The sequence below is a fragment of the Tupaia chinensis genome, unplaced genomic scaffold (assembly GCF_000334495.1).
Source record: "Tupaia chinensis unplaced genomic scaffold, TupChi_1.0 Scaffold150006_1, whole genome shotgun sequence".
Lineage (NCBI taxonomy): Eukaryota > Metazoa > Chordata > Mammalia > Scandentia > Tupaiidae > Tupaia > Tupaia belangeri.
In genome coordinates, this window is record NW_006209847.1 from 2,855,764 (window position 1) to 2,868,805 (window position 13,042).

The following is a 13,042-nucleotide window of genomic DNA, read 5'->3' on the forward strand; positions in this document are numbered from 1 at the left end:
ACATTTCTCAACTAAAAAAATATGGATTTATTATCAAATGAAAGAATTTCCGATGAATGAAAAGGTATTTAGGATTGGCCATAGCTTGGTTGTTAAAAGAGCTAGATCTTGCATGACCAGCTATGGTTTGAATTCTAGCCCAGAAAGCTTGAAAAACACATGGTACATGTGTGCATGCCCAAAATCCCAACAGGATGGAGATATGGGAGAATGGATTGTGGCATGACCAATCCAATGGAGGAGATACGTCCACTCTCTTTCTCTCTGTCTCTCTCTGGTGAGTGCACACTCCCTCTAGCAATGAAAAAAAATGTATTTAAACACAGTATTTTTTGTTTAAGTTTTTTGAAGTTTCTTTAAGGCCCAGCTATGGTAGCCTGCACTTGGTGATGCTGCTACTTGGCAACCTAAGGCCACATGGTCCACCTCTAAAAGCCAAGTACATGGCATGTGCCATTAGTCCCAGCTACTCAGGAGGCTGAGGCAAGAGGATTATACCATAGCAAGACCCTGCCTAAAACAAAGAAAACAATAATAATGTAAGTCACTTTTCATTAGATACTTGGCAATGACTTTTTGATAGGAGGAATTATGTTTTAAGAGCAGCAACTCAATATATAAATGTATGCTCAAGTGATTTATTAAGGTGCTCCCCTCCACCACAAAATAAATAAATAAATAAATAAATAAATAAATAAATAAATAAATAAAATGGGGCCAGCAGGTGGCATAGGGATTAAAGCACTGGATTTCCTCATGGCCAACTACTACTGTTCCAGTTCTGGATCTAGTGGCTTGAAAATCAAACCGGGTAGATGTGTGTGCATGCCCAAAATTCCAATAGGAGACCGGAGAAGAAGAGATTGCAGTAAAGCCATCCTCCCACACTGCAATGGTCATTGGGGGTGACTTCTCACCTTCCCTCTCTATGTCTCTCTCCAGCAAGCAAACATGCCCTATGGCAAAAAAAAACTAAAGCAACAAAAACAAAAGCATGGAATATAAATAGGGAATACAGAATAATGGAGGAGAAGAAGATCAGTAAGGATGTAGTATCAATTTCTTTGAAGGTTTTTCAGACTGATCCTGAAGAGGAACAACAGAGTACAAGGTATGCCTTAAGGTATGGCTCAAAGTTGTCTTGATAAAAATCAGGGAGATAGGTTTTCACACTCTACACTCACTGAGTTAGGGACACACAAACACTCAGAATTTTTTAGGCAAAGTGCTCTATGATAGCCTGAGGACAGTCCACCAAGAAGACACAGGTGCTAGCTATTGGAAACAAGAGGTAGGGTTTTGTTTGTTTGTTTTTGTTTTTGTTTTTTGAGAAAGGAGAGAAGAAAAGTGAAAGACAGAGGGAAGAAGAGAGGAGAGAACAAGAGGAGAAAGAGATGGGGAAAAAAAGAAGAGTAGCTGAAAGAAAAAGCAGTAAAAACAAGAAAGGGATGCAGGAAACCCAAATGGAGCACTGGTATAGGATCACATGAAATGAATAGAATTTGGGAAAATTCCAGGTATATAATATGATACCTAATGTACTTTTTTTACCTGCCTTACCTACCACTTAGGGAAACTTCATGATTAACATATTAATCCAACATTCAGGGAGATCAAAGTAGTTAGATGGGTCAGGAATGAGGCACAAATCACCACGTTTTATTCACATTCTCATCACTAGTGTCCTCTTGGTTACATCTATGATACCTTGGCGCCTGTAAGCAACACACTCTAAAGAAATTCTGTCCAAGTCAATTAGCGCGATCCTATCAAGTATCATGGTTGACTCTCATTTGTCATCCTCTTTTGAAGGCTCTCTAAACTTGAAATTTTGTAACCCACATTGGGTCCCTCTGTCATTAATATGAGGTGAGAGATTATGCTGCCGCGTGAAATAGGCAGGTATGTATTAGTTTGATTTCTCATCAGGGGAGAGAACCGTAAGGTAATTTGCATGCTCTGATGCTCCAAGATGACTTAAAAGTTACCTCTGCTTTGCTTGACATTGATGAAACAAGACTATACCCAGAGGCGATGGCTCAAGGTCACACTTTGGATTTTCCTTCATCTTTGATTTCCCTTCATTCGATCTCTGCAAATTTATATTGGTAAAATGAGCTCACTTTGTACTGAATGACCCATCTTTATGAATACTGATGTTGTGTAACTTCTCATATGCGTAGCTCTATTAGACATTTACATGACAGTCTCTAGTGGATAGAGCAGGTTAGAATATAATGATTCTTTTTTGCCCACAAAACTAAACATTTCCACTAGCTTCATTAAGATTAAAAAGAAATTTCCACTAGCTTTATTAAAATTAAAAAAAGTAATTCTACATTCTGATAGTTTTTTGCCTCAAAACTTTCCTTTTTGTTATACCCTAAAAGCATATATCTTAATATTTTTAATACATGTAAAAGTGCTACATACATATAACATTCTTTTTTTTAATCTTCTTCTTCTTTTTCTTTTTTGAAGAGGTTTTTGCTATAGGGCACATGCACTCACCAGAAAGACAGAGAAAGACAGAGAGACAGAAAGTGAGAAATCACCCCCCGGGGGGATGGCCATGCCACAATCCCTTCTCCTCCATTCTCTTCTCGGGATCTTGGGCACGCATACACATGTGCCTGGCATGAGCTTAAGCCACCAGGTTTAGGACTCGAACTCAGTCGACTACATAGAGTTCAGCAACATAGCCATTACGGTAATTCCTGGTCCCACATATAACATTCTAAATAAGTATAAAATATTTGTTGTAAACATCAAAGAAAATAGGCAAATAAGACTTGAAAATTAATAGAATTTGTGAACATTTAAAATAAAGAAATGTTCCTGACTTTTAAATTTTTTTCAAAAAATACTTATATGCACATTAAAAAAATAAAGCAAAACTATATCCTATTTTTTTAACAGAAAACAACATTAAAGTTTCCCATGCATTTTTCAAGACCTTATAATATATGTATGCAAATACATGTATCTATACATGTATTAGTTTTCTATTTTTTTTAAAAAAATGGATCATACTGTACATACTTCACAAATTGTTTATTTTTAATTTAAATTTTTTATGTTTTTTTCTAATAATTTTATTGTAATTTTTTAGAAAGATTTTTGCTATAGGGCATGTGCACTTGCCAGAGATACAGAGAGACAGAGAGATAGAAAGCCAGAAATCACCCACCAGGGGAGATAGCCATGCTGCAATCTGTTCTCCTCTCAGGATTTTGGGCATGCATGCACACACATCTGGCATGAGTTTTAAGCTGCAGGGCGTGAGACTCAAACCGTGATCAACTAAATGGGAATCCAGCAACATGACCATTATGCCATCTGCTGGTTCCTATAATTTCTGATTCACATGTAATAGTTGTGCATCTTCGAGGAATGTAGTATGGTTGGTATAATGTATAATGATCAAAACAGGCAAATAAACACATATACTATCTAGTTTCTTATACTTTTAATGGACACATAATAGCTGTACATATTTATGGAGTACGAAGTGATTTTTTTAATATGTGCATAGAATGTGTAATAATCAAATCATGGAAATAAATGTATTTATCACTTCTAAGATTTATCATTACTTTGTGCTATGAACATTCAGATTCTTTCCTCTAGCTATTTTAAATTGTCCATTAAATTTTTATTAATGTAGTTACTCTACCATGCTTTGGTACTTTAGAACTCAACTAGAGTAGAGAGCAAGATGCTTTTAACCACCGTTGACTTTTATTGTGCTTATTGTCATCTAAAACTTCCCTGCCATCACCTATAAAAAGATTCCCATCTTTTTTCTTGGTTGCATCTTGCCCCATCAGGTAGTTATACTTCTTGACTCATCAGTAAGGCCTGATACCTAGCCCACTTATATACCCTTTTCTCATATTCAGTCTTGCCATCTGCCTTTTACATTTTACTTGAATCTCAAATTAATTAGCCAATGTAATTGTTACAATTCCATGGCATGTTGACATCAACAGTCATAAAATACTGAATAAGAATGAGAGAATGCATTGGTAACCACTAGAAAACACCCTTTGTTATCATATGTGTGTCATTAGACTAAGAGGCAGACTTTGAGTTAGTGTATCTGGTTCCAATCCTAACTTCACTTGTTTATTGCATGACATGGGCAGCATTAATCCACTTTCGTGTACCAGTAAACTCCTCTCTAAACTGTGCATAAAGTAATCCTAGTACCCAGCTCCTAAGGCTGTTGCGAGGATTCGATGGGTAATTTGGGCAGAGTAAGATAACACAGCTGTTTGCTGGTAAAGCTACAAGGGTTGATTAGAGATACACATTTATTTTTAATTTTTTTTTCTTTTAAAAATTTTTTTTAATTTCAATTTTTTATACATTTAATCACATATATCACTTAACTTGTAAAGTGAATATTCCAACATGAATACATTTCTCACCAGTCCAGTTAGGAATACTATACACATTATCTTCAACAGATAATAACCCATTTCTTTGTCACATAAAAGTCTTATGTCTCTATTTTAAATTCAGGTTGTACTGCCACTCACCATTTGAGAGCTATTTGTGTATAAGAAACTTGTCTCCACTGTGAAATGGACACAACAGGGCTAGCCCATACTGTGGTGGTGGATTCCACATGGCCAGTGATGCAACTTGAGCACAGACCCAGTGGCTTGAGAAACACACCTGGTACATATGCATGCATGCCCAAAATCCTGAAAAGAGGGAGAAATGGAGAAGGGATTGTGGTGTGACCATTCCCTACAGAGATACTTTCTCACTTTCTACTTCTGTCTCTCTGGCAAGTGCACACTCCCTCTTGCAAAAAAAGAAAAAAAAAGAAAGAAAGAAAAGAAAAGAAAAACAAAAAAAGAAAAAGGAAATGAAGAAATGGAGATAATAATCATACTAACTTCACAGAGTTATTATAATTGCAAGAGGTGATGTATGTAAATACTTAGTATGGTCCCTGGTACATAGAAATTGCTAAATTAAGTATAACATTGCTTCTATTAGTATTGTTATTTATAATAACATTCAGTTAGTTCTTTTGATGCCCTGTGCATCATTCCTATTTTACTTAGGCCTCTATTTTCAAAATTGAACCACTTGGCCATTAGTGCCTAAATAAATCTTTGCTTTTTTAAATAGAATGAAATAAAGTAAAAAGTTCCAAGTACAATTCCCTGTAATATTCATAACTTTCTGTACAATGAATTTTTAAACATACTGCTTAGTATAACATTTCAAAGAGTTAATAAATCTTTGAAGCTGTTTCAGTCTAGTCCATTTCTAAGAACAGAAACTACCTAAAACTGGGTAGTTTATAAAAAATAGAGGTTTATTCAGCTCATCATTCAGATGCCCAAAGAACACATCTAGCAAAACTTTTCCTATTAGTGAAGTCCTGAGGCCATGCCTAGCATCACATCATGAGAAAACAGGAGCACATGTCTCTGGAATGTTCATGTGCGTGCATTTTTCATTATCGACTCCCCCCGCCCCCCGCCAGGAGTCAACCACAGGGCCCCTACACTAATCACCTATGCACTTCAAAAGGCCCCACCTTTAGGTATTAAGTCACCACCATGAAGGCTTTGATTTTCTTCTTAATACCTCCCCAATTTGACCAAGTTCAGCTACATAAATTTTGGGGGAAAATTCAAACTGAGGCAGAAGCCTTCTTATTTTTCTAGCTGTATTTCACGTTGCTTATATTACATGTGGAATATTATGCTATGAATTCAGAAGAGTGGTGCTATTAGTTCTGCATTTCTTGAATAACTCTTGAAATAAAACTAAGTATTTGTGACGCCTTATTATTGCAGACTTCTCAAGTTAGGGAAAATAAAAAGATGGATTAAAGGACCCTTACCACCACCTCTTACTGATATTTTATCTGAGTACACATGAGGGAACACACTAGTCGTCGTTCGGGTGCCAGATACAAATGAAAGTTGTGAAAAGTAGGTACAGGATTGTTGTACTCAGTCGCTTGCCGGGAAGCTCTTCCCTGAAGCTTGTGTGGTAGGCAAAGATGAGAAGGATGGTGTGCCTGTGCTCCTGGCAGCCATGTTTCATTCTTGCTTGTTTATTCACTCATGTTACTAGAAACCCACCTGCAGACGACTTAGGCTCTGATTCTTCTCTCAAAAATTACCACCTCGTCTTTTGACTAACGTTTGGCCCCCGTTCTGCTATAGGACTCTGTAGATTCTGATATAAGATCTCTCTCTCTCTTTCTCACTCTCTCTCTCTCTCTACTTATCCCTTTTCTTTTTTAAATCAAACTTTTATTTCTTTTTATTATGCCAGAGAACATGTGTGTGTGTGAGAGAGCGAGAGATAGAGACGAAGAACATAGAAAAAATAATAGGGAGAGAGACAAACACCCTTCAACAGGGCTTTATGGCCTAATTGCTTTTCCTCCTTTTATCTGTCCCTTCAGCACACTGGCACACACACATGCTCCCAGTGTAAGAGCTGCTGGGACCAGGACTCAAATCCTGGTTTGACCATATGCAATATGATTTATTTTACACAACTTTTAACCTCCCTTTTGCCATCCCTTAGCCCATGCCCTACTTCCAGAAAAACTGACTTAGATATATGTAATCTGGAATGCTAAGAACTTTTGGGTTGGCTAGTACCTTAAAAACTTGATATAAATACAGATTATAACTATCACAGTTCTTCAGTCTGGTACAGACATCTTCATGACTGAAAAGCTTCCCAGTTAATCCTGAATTGCATCTAAGTTTGGGAACCACACTATACATAAAATTACATATGAGTTTTCCTAAACCATTGCCAAGTTCATTTTCAAAATATTTTAATGTTACTCCAAAGCCTACAATTAAATTAAAACCTTTAATCTGAGAGCCAGCCCCATAAATCTGTAGATAAAATAGGATAGATCCCACATGGCAGACCATGGTTTGAATCCCTGTCCCAGCGGCTTGGAAAGCCCACTGGGCAGACATTCATACTCCAAATCCTGACAGAATGAAGAAACAGAAAAGAGAGTGTTGCAACATGATCACACCCCATTGAGAGGTGCTTTCTCCTTCTCCTTCCCACTGTCTTTCTCTCTGGAGAGGGCATGTACGTACCCTCTGGCAATTAGAAAAAAAGAAAATATCTAACCTGGTATGTAATTTGCCCCAACAAACCTTTTCTGCATTTCTCTTTACTACTCTCATGTACATGATAATATATACTCTAACCAAACTCTAAAACATTCCACAAACTTTCTAGTCCCCACGACTTGACAAACTTTCTAGTCCCTCTACCTGACCACTCTCCTTCCTTCAACAACTGTTGAGAAGTCTCTTGATTTTGGCAGCAGCAGTTGGCATAATGGCTATGTTGCTGGATTCCCATGTAGTCGACCGTGGTTCGAGTCCCGGACCAGGTGGTTTAAACTCATGCCAGGCACGTGTGTGTGCATGCCCAAGATCCTGAGAGAAAAATGGAGGAGAAGGGGTTGCAGCGTGGCCATCCCCCCCGGAGCATGATTTCTTGCTTTCTGTTTCTCTGTCTCTCTGTTTTTCTGGCGAGTGCACACACCCTATACAAAAACCTCTCCAAAAAAAAAAAAAAAGAAAGAGAGAGAGAGAGAGAGAGAGAAAACTCTCTTGAGTTTTTAAGAATCAACTCAAATTCAGCTTTAGAACCTTGTCTAACCTTAATCTTTCACTTTCATTCCCAGATGGACATTCCATTCATTTAATCAACAAGTATTTACTGAGAAACAACCATAAGCCTGGTGGTGATGAAAGCACAGGTGACACAGTATCTTATAAAGCTGAGCTTTTCGGTCCAGCACATGTTATGCCTCTGAGTCCTTATAGCACTTGGTTTGTGCCTTTCTAAGACGCTGACCTTCCGTCATGGTTATTTGTGTGCATGTCCTATGTCCTCTCTCAGACTGTAAGTTCATCTGTATGTGCTCTGCAGCATCTGCCCTGGGGTTGTACACATGGCTTGTGCTCATGAAAGTGTTATTGGGCTGAACTGAATTCCTCCACAGGGATGAACACAAAATAGATGCTCAACATTGATTGACATTAGGCACTTCAACGACTGCAATCGAAAATATGCTTTATGGACACTGAAGCAGAGAAAAACAAGCACAATGTTGCTAAATTTCTAAGGACAAATGTGTTTTCCTCAAAGTGTCCTTAATATTAGGATCTGAAACTATAAAGCTTTGAATTATCCTTCAGAGGAAAGTACTGAAATAATTACAAACTCATGTATGATTTATCAGCCCCATTGGTAAACCAAGATAAGAGAATATGCATAGGGTGCACCATGTCAGCTTAATCCTCAGAAATAAAGCTGAAGAGTTTCCTTTCTTAAAAATCTCAAGATAGGCAGGTCCAAGAAGAAATAATAGTAATAAAAAAGCCTTGGATGTATGTGACTGGCCTCTAAATTCTGCAATAAATGTGCTTTGTTGAACATTAGTGTCAGCATGTCATAACGTCAGCTCATTTGATGTGGCATAACTCCTGTAAGTCTTCTTAAAATGTCAAAATACAGGCTATAGTTCTTTTCTTTTCCTGTGGAAGAAATAAGAACTAGTAATAAATTTCTCCACTGTACACAGGCTGCTGGACAGGTCTGTTTGTCGGTTCCCTGGCTGGTTGTCAAACGGTTATACCTCTGAGGAGCATGAATTGTTGTTCCATGGGTATTGGATGGTGATTGGTCTCCTGTGTTTACTAAAAGGCAAAAAGGCAGAGTTCCCAGTGGCAAGCAGGGAATGGAGGACAGAGAAAACCTGAGAGAACTCCTTGCTCTGAAAAGGATCAGTCTACCTGGTTCTTCTGTGCCCAGCATTATGCTAGACAAATAGTAGAGGCTCAGTCAATCCTCCTGCCAGACGACATCGAATGAATTCTAGCTTCTTACTACTGGAATGTAGAGAGGCTGTGTCGGATGCAGAAAGGACACCTTGTAAACCATGGTGAGTATCCAAGTGATAGAATTTCAAAAGAAGTCCAGAGAAACATACTTCAATATATAATGCCAGCTTTCTTTCTCTAATTTGTTTAGAAAGATTCTATTATACTAACAATTGTAAGCTCTTGGGGGTATACAGCTCACATGTCTTAAATATCCTCCACATTTAGAAAGGAAACAGGCAAAGAGTAATTTTTTTATGTCAATATATACAGTCACGCATATAACACAGGAGAAAATATGGCTTCGGTCTCCAATGGGACCCTGAAATAAGGCTACTTCTGCTGTGCCTCCTCCTCCTGCTTCTCCAATGCAGGGGATGCATGTCTGCCTTATCACTTAGGGAGTGCAGGAACTGGGCCTGATGTACAATAGAATCTAACACACATTAGTAAACATTCCCTTTCTCTTCACAATAGGCTGACCTTTTCTTCCACCCACTGAATTCCCTTCCTGTATAATAAGTCTGTCTTTTTGGCTGGCTCTCTGGAAGTATCTTGAAAGCATAAGAGACCCCCTTTTGCCACTTTATTTACTTCCTGTATATTTTGAAATAACTAACAAGGAAAGTTCTTATTTTTTATTTTTTTTTTTTACTTTTGTAAAGATTTCATGCCTTGATCAAAGAGAAATCTAAATGTGAGAGAATTCAAACGATTCCTTTAGGGCTAGCATGCTCAAGGGCATTCAAAGTCACACAAATCTGAGAACAGGTCTCTATTTGAGAAGAGTCCCAAGTGTATTCTATTAGTATTTCTCTGAGAAGTGAATATGATCCCTTCAGCCAGACCTAAAGGACATTATACATGAAACTGGTATCTTAGGTCAGATCCTTAAAGTGAGTTGTTTTTCCAACCCACATGAAGTAAGTACCCCAACTCTTGGGCTAATGAGATGATATAGTAAACAGCATCAGTGCATCAAGATAGGGAAGTAGCTCTCTAAATTTTTCAGGACTTACAAGGATAGTGTGGCTTTGCGAAAAGATCCTTAGATTAAAAGGAAGAGCAGACCTTATTCTCCGTTCTGATAAGTCATCTAGTAACAGTATGATCAAGGGCAAGTCCCTTTACCTTGTATTTCACTCCTTCTTCAGAGTGAACATGTCTCTCATAAGCTCTCATGAACCTTTTAAAGATTTTATGAATTAATGTCCATGAAAAGGCTTTGGAATGCAACCAACTGTAAAGCAATGGTTATACTCTGAAATTCACAACATAAGGGAGTCTTGTGACTACTGAACACACTTTCTCCATTAACTCATTTATTCAATCAGTGAAGATGTGTTCGATGCCTACCACATGCCAGGCAGTATTCTACAAGTTGGGAATAAGAAGTAAAGAAGACAAAGCCCTTGCCCTCAGGAAGCTTACATGCTAGTAGGACTGACAAAAAAAATTAGACAATTCCTATGAAGCAAAACACAGCAGAGATATCTCATCTCTGACATAAACTACTCAGTGGCAGATATCATTTTATATTCTTCACATTCCCTGAGTGGGAATTCTGGGTGTTAAGTATGATTTCCGTGACAGGGCGCGATACTACATTTTGGGTAGGTGGAGAAGACTTCTCTGATACAGTAACATTTGCACAGAACCTTGAAAGAAACAAAGCACAAAGCCATAGAAATATCGTTAGAAGCAACATTCCATACACAAAGGACAGTAAGTCCAAGTGCCCAAGAAGAAAGCCAGCTCAGTGCCTTTGAGGGATAAGAAGGATGGTGTGCAAGAGGCAGGTAAGCAAGGCTGGAGGCTGGAGAAAACGTCTGAGTGATGGCAAAGAGCCAGGAAGTGGATTCTAGATGTTTTGGGTGTGTTGAAAGGTACCAGAGAGCTTTGAAGAGAGAAACAAAACCTTTCTTTTTAAAAGGAACCCTGAGGCTGGAGGGTTAACCTTTAAAAAGAAGAGATGGATGTTTAGAGACCAGTCAGAAGCAATTTGCAGTAATATAGGCAAAAATTTATGATGATTTGGATTAGGAAAATGATGGTGAAGGTAGTTATTCTAGATAATAGCTTAAGATAGAGCCAACAAGATTGCTGATCTATTAGTTGTGAAGTATGGAGAATAAAATGTGTAAGGAACTACTTCAAGTTGAAAGGAGGAGATATAGGGAAAGACGGAATCAAAGAAATCAAATAGCACTTTTTTCCTAACAAATTTATTGAATTCCTAATGTATATAAGTTCTGACCTCAAAGGAACTTAAAATCATTTGAGTAAGCAAGACCCAAATGAAGAGTAGGGAAAATTAAGCAACATTTGGGGCTGGCAGGTGGTTTGATGATTAAGGCACTGGACTCCCACATGGCTAACTGTGGTTCAAGTTCCAGACCTGGTGGCTTATTTTCTCATTTTCTCCCCCAGCCCCCACATCTGGTCAAATTAAAAAGTAAAAATAAGAATAATAAATAAAATTAAATAAATATTTTAAAAATTAAGCAATATTTAACTGAGAATTAATTTCAAAATTCACAACCATTTTTTAAAAGAGATTAAAAAATAATAGTGGCAACAAATAATGAAATCACTTTCTGATAATTCATTGATGCCAAGGCTGAATTTGCAAAGCTCTATAATTGTAATTGTATAATTTATACCCAATTGACTATAAGCTACAACAATATAATACAAAAGTTTACTATTTCTAACCTAATTTACTTTGAGAGACCCAGGTTCAAATTATAACTCTATTATTTATTAGCAGTGTTATCTTGGGCAATTGCTTGTAACTTAATTTGCTCTTCTATAAATCTGAATAGTAATTGTATCTAGCACATGATGATAGACAGGTAATAGTAATTTGACACATAGCTTCAATAACTGCTTTCTGTTGCTGTTATTCCCTCTGCAAAGCTACTTGTCTCATTCATTTGGGTGCTTACTACTCAGTGTATCCTTTCCCTAGCGATGTCTAGTCTCTGAGACCTTTCAATGAAATATTTTTTTATATTTCTCTGAGTGCCTTACGCTGTGCCAAGCGCTACTAGGAGTGGCATATGTGTTTGCTATTCTTATGGCAGCCCCAGAAAGCTGAAACAATGCGGAAGAGTAGAGCTGTGTCAACTGATACACTGCAGTGCAGTATGAGAGTATTTGCTAGCTGGCATGTAGCACTGCAATATGGATGAATTTGTTCATGGACTAGCAGAGGTGCAGTATGCAGTGGAAGGCTATCTGAATTATAGAGGGGATAAAAGTGATGTGGACCTTGCAACTATACTCTTCCTCATTTTAGTTTTCTAGAGCTGCCATAACAAGAATACCACAAACTCATGGCTTAAGCAAGGGAAGCTTACTGTCTCATAGTTCTGGAGTCTAGAAGTTCAAGATCAAGGTATTGGCAGAATTGGTTCCTTCTGAGTGTGTTCCATGCCTTTCCCCATAGTTTCTAGTGGTTTGCTGCCAATATTTGGTGTTCTCTGGCTTGTAAAAGAATAACCCCCATCTCTGCCTTCATCTTTACTCAGTGTTCTTCCTGTATATGTATTCATGTCCAAATAAGTACATTTTTATAAATACTTTTTGAAAAAATACTTCAGTTATATTGGATAATGGGCCCATCCTACTTCAGTACAAGCTATTTTTAACTAATTACATCTGAGACAACTCTTCCATATAGGTAGCATATTTAAGTACTAAGGTTTAGAATTTCAACATAAGAATTTGAGGGATCGCAAGCCCGGGACACAGACATACTGCCTTCCACTGTACATGCTTTCATGTCTAGAACCTAACTTTCTCCTGCTTTCCTTTCCCTTGGTATTATATATTCAGTGTTCTAACTAATATTTGATAACTCCATACCTATGAGTCACCTGAGGGAGCTCTCCATATTCTTGTCATTACTGACTTGCCATTTTATAATTCAGAACTCATACTTTAGAAGAGAAAGAAGTTTGCTATCCTGAGAACATCCTAGATTATAAAAAGCAAACAGAATCACTTGTTTGAAAAGTTCTTTGGTAATGCACTCATTTTCAGCTTATGTTTCCTTGATCGTTGACCTTTCCTCTTGGTAAACTCCTTCAGACAGAAAGCTTCCCTTCTTGAAGTTCAGTCCACCCATC